The 5,000-nt window shown below is 40.7% G+C and overlaps 1 pseudogene; it reads left to right on the top strand.

Moving 5' to 3' along the window:
* Nucleotides 1–5,000, top strand: part of LOC148137473 (28S ribosomal RNA) — a 12,830-nt pseudogene that overhangs the window by 4,058 nt on the left and 3,772 nt on the right.

Here is a 5,000-nt window from a genome sequence, read left to right as displayed (position 1 = left end):
AAATATGAATGATGAGGTAGATAGAAAGAGGAATAAGAGGACAGGACCAAGAGCAAAACCTAAGAATAGTGAGCAAAGTAAAAACAGCAAAGAGAACAATGCAAAGAGGAGATATAGTAAGAAAAAGGGGCAATATAAAGAAACACAAGCATTGTATAATAAAAATAGGAAATATCTGGCAAGATCCCTAATGGGGGCACCCATAAAATGCGAATGTCCATTAAATAAAGAGGAGTTGGAGGGGTATTATAGGACTAGACTAACAAATGTAAATAGTAAGAGTAATTTAAGGGGATTTGCAAAGTATGTCAAAGATAATGTAGGATTAGAGGAAGAAATTTTAATGGGGCCAATTACGGTGGACGAAGTCCTTCAAGCTATTAAAGCGACGGACGCCGAAACCGCAGCTGGGCCCGATGGGATGACATTAAAGGAAATTTTAAAATTGTTTAATAAAGATAATAGAATACTCCCAAAACTATACTCCATCTGGATAAAATCTGGCAAGATTCCACAAAATGTTAAGTTAAGTAGGACGGTGTTAATTCCTAAAGTAAATAATGAAAATGAACTGAAGGATATCAATAATTGGAGGCCAATCACGATCGGCCCGATTATTCTTAGACTATTTACAAAAATAATGGCCGGTAGACTAAACAAGATTTTAAACCTTAACAAACGCCAAAAGGGTTTTATGTCGGGTGTGGCCGGCTGTGAGGAAAATATTAAAATTTTAAATAATATAATTAACGGAGCAAAAAAGAATAGAAGGAACCTAGCAGTGATCTTTGTGGATCTTGCTAAGGCCTTCGACTCTGTCGGCCACAAACTTATTTTAACAGCCCTTAGAAGAATTCAGGCCCCACCATTATTTATCAAGTTGATAGCTAGTCTATATGAAAACAACTTTACGCGAATTGAAGGTTCCAGGTGCAAAACTGACCCGATAGAAATTTTACGGGGGGTTAAGCAAGGCGATTCTTTATCGCCCATTTTATTCAATATTGTAATGGACCCTCTTATTACGTCCTTAGAAGAAAAGCGGCAAGGTATATTTTTAGGTCAGGACGGCAAAAGTTTTCATTGTGCTACCTTGGCTTTTGCCGATGATATAGCACTAATTAGCGAGTCTAACGAGGGCATGATAGGCAATCTAAAGTTAGTAGAAAAATTTTGTCTTAACACGGGGCTGGAAATAAATGTAAATAAGACTAAGGGTTTTAATTTTGTTTTTAGAAATAAAACTTTTATTTATAATGATTGGACCAATTGGAGATTTAATAATAATGTTATTCAGGGTATTGAGCCGGGTCTGACAGACAAGTATCTAGGGGCTAAGATAGACCCCTGGGTAGGCGTCAGTCAGGCCGACTGGGAAGCCCAACTGACGAGTTGGATCAGTAATCTTAAATCCTCACTTTTAAAACCAGCGCAGAAAATAGAACTTTTAAAAACATATTTTATTTCAAGATTATTTTATTATTTAATTCTATCAGAATCCTCAGGAAACTACCTAAAGAAATTGGACATGATTATTAAAAATGCTGTTAAAGAAATCTTGCATCTGCCACAATCCATTACGGACGGTATCTTGTATGCCAAAGTCCGGGACGGCGGCCTGGCAATTACAAAATTGGGAGTTTTCATACCTATTTCGATAATGAAGAAGTATGAAAGATTACATCAATCCAAGGACGAGATATTACATGCCTCATTTTGTTTCATCGGAGAAAGTGCTGTGGAAAAGATGGAGAAACTGAGTAAATTAAAAGTCCTGGAATCGGTTTGGAACCCGACCATTAATCGAATAGAGGGAGAGTTGGATTTCACAGGAGAGAGTAATAATGAGATTCCAGACGAGCTCAGTAGTGTTAACTACAGGAGCTGGAGAGCGACAGAGGTCAACAAATGGATAGCCCCCCCATGCCAAGGAGCAGGCGCTCATTATTATAAAAACGACAGTATATCGAATAATTGGCTCAAAAGAACAGGCCATATGAAGACGTCGAAAGTGATTAACTCCATTCTCCTGAGAACGAACTTATTCCCAACCAGGTCGACGTTATCCTATGGAAGAGCATTTAACTCGAAAGACTGTAGGAGGTGCAAGGCGACTTCAGAGACTTTAGCACATATTTCTGGATGGTGTCCCTACGTCAAACAATTTCGTATTAAAAGACATAATCGAGTTGTGGAAGAATTAACGAAATTTGTCGGGAAAAAGGGTTGGACAACGTACAAGGAACCTAGGATTAAGGATAGCGTAGGAAAGCTGTGGATTCCGGATCTGATTTTTAAAAAGGAGGAGTGTATTGCAGTAGTGGATGTAACCATTAGGGCAGACTTTCAAGTCAACTCCCTAGAAGCAGCATGGGAAGAGAAAGTAGCCAAATATAAACATCTCAGACCAGAAATAATGGATTTTACTGGACAGGGAGAAATAACTTTTTATGGATTTGTGTTAGGATGCAGAGGAAAATGGCTCGGAAGGAATGATGAGCTCATGAAAAAACTTGGGATTACGAAATTTAAATCCTTCGCCCAAGATACGACAAATCTCGTTATCTCCCTAACCTTAGAGCTGCTAAGAATATTCATGGACTCTTAGGGTCTCCGTTTGACATAATTTAATTGTTTGTTTTTTAAATCGGATATTATAGTGTTTTAGATAGTATGTTTTATGTTAGGATTTTTAGTGAATTTTATGAATTTTAATAATTGTGTTTTAGGCATTATTTTAGGAATAAAGTTGATGATTTTAGTCACTTAGGTAAGGGTGGTGGGTAGTATTACGGTATAATTAATTAATAAAAGTCACTGCTCAACACAGTATATGATGAGTGGTTAACCTGCGAATGGTTAAATAATTCAGCTCATCCCTCGCCTTGGTATGATTCTGGCTTCACAATATTTTATTGTTTTATTTTCCCGTCCCCTTAAGACCATCCGGCTGTGGTTTCGCTGGATAGGGGTATTCATTCGTCGATGAGCGACGTTAAAACTCAAAAAGGACATGATCCATCATCGATGGTGAGTGCAACAAAAAAAAAAATGACTCTTGGGGGGATGTGACTACAGCGTGTTTTGGTATTGGTCTCAGGCCTCAGGCCACTGCCTGCGTAGTCGCCTTTGCGGTTGTTTTTACGTATTTATCAACTGCAAAGATAGGTCGAACCTCCACGTGGTTCCCCCTGGTAACGACCGAAACGAGGTAGCTCTAGACGGAGGCGATTTATCGTCTCACCGTTGCCCGAGCGATACTCGGAGTAGGCCGGCTAATACGACCTCGTCCGTGAAAGATACGAGACGGCTGTTGACCTTTCGGTCTGCGACAAACAAGTTGGTGGAGGCTGTTATGGCCACTTCCAGAATATCCGGTTGGGCGGAAAACGGGCAAACAACCGCCCCGCACGGTGGCTATTGGCGGTCCCATGTGCTAAATGTGCCAGCCAAACTCGAAACAGACAATCCGTCTCAGCCTGTACACAGACGGAAGAGACTGCAAGATTTATTCCGGCCAGGCTACCCTCGGGCAGGCACGGGGAAGCCAGAGAGGCGGTCCACAATAATCAGGACGATATTCGAATGGAAGGATTGATTGAGAAGGTCCCTCTTCAATCAGGTCCAATTAACAGCCGGACAGTTTTCAACTCGAATTTTAAAGGACCATATGACTTTAGTCGAAGCGGAGCAGAAGAGAGACAAGACGAGAGAGAAATGGAAAGGATTGTCCACCCAGTAGTTAGAGATACAGATAAACTGGACATTATAATCACCTACCCGATAGAGGATTTTAAATGTAGCTACTGTAGCAACATTTACAATACCACGGGACTCTTTAGGAATCATTTAAAGGTATGTCGAGGGATAAAGTCGGTCAGGGTCAGGTGTAGTAAATGCAGATGGGAGGGGAGCTACCAAGCAGTAGCATGTCATTTCCCTAAATGTAGGCTCGGGGGTAGGGAGAGCACAATAGTGAATAACATAGAGATTAGGGAGGAAGTCGTGAGAACAGAAAACCTCTTGCAGTGCGAATTGTGCCCATCAAAATTTAAAACAGCCAGAGGCCTAGGACAACATGAAAGACACGCTCATCCAAAGCTTAGGAACGAGAAAAGGAAGCAAGGCAAAGGAACTCAAAAGGATAGGTCAGTTAGTAAAGAAGGTAACAGAAGAGGGATTTGGTCTAATGAAGAGATTGAGATGTTGCAAAGGTTAGAAATTGAATTTGTTGGACATAAAAATATAAATAGAATGATTGAGGATAGGATGGGGTCTAAGACCGCCAAACAAATATCAGACAAAAGGAGATTGTTAAATAAAAAGAAGCCTAGTATGAGGAATGTAAGTTTGGAGGAAATCCCCGATGATAACGATAAAGGAGAGGGAGAAGGAGAGGTCATAGATAGACAGGAACCCGAGGGGCAACTTGTCGGTGAAAAAGTAGACGAGGGCACTCACGATGGCAGGAGAACTAGGGAACCCTCAAATAACTCAGCGATAGAATTGATAAAGATTCTAGAGGACAGTCTGAAGGCAAACAAGAGGGGAAACCGAGAACTAGATAGTATTATGGATGAAGTGGTGGGAAAATTAACGAGGATGACAGAAAAGGGTAGGAAACAGACCAACAATAGGAGTAAAGTTAAAGATAAGGAGAGGGGTCGAAGAAAAATGAATAACGCCCTACGGAGGTACAACACAAAGAAAGGCAGATTTAAGGAAGCTCAAGCTTTATATAAAAATAAAAGACAGTACCTAGCAAGAACCCTGATGGGGGCTCCGGTGAATAGTAAATGCCCTTTACATGAGAAAGAGTTGGAAGCGTATTTTATAGAGAAATTAACAGTCGCCAACGACAAGAACAACTTAAGGGGGTTTGCCAAATATAATAAGATAGGCGAGGAATCCCTGGAGGCCGGAATCGCAGACCAAGTAACAGTGGAGGAAGTTGATCAGGCTTTAAGGGGCATGGATGTTAATACAGCAGCAGGACCCGA

This window comes from Chiloscyllium plagiosum, unplaced genomic scaffold, assembly GCF_037043375.1.
Source record: "Chiloscyllium plagiosum isolate Xiang-an unplaced genomic scaffold, Cpla_swu_hap1 HiC_scaffold_43, whole genome shotgun sequence".
Classification (NCBI taxonomy): Eukaryota; Metazoa; Chordata; class Chondrichthyes; order Orectolobiformes; family Hemiscylliidae; genus Chiloscyllium; species Chiloscyllium plagiosum.
This window is presented reverse-complemented; position numbering and strand designations above follow the sequence as displayed.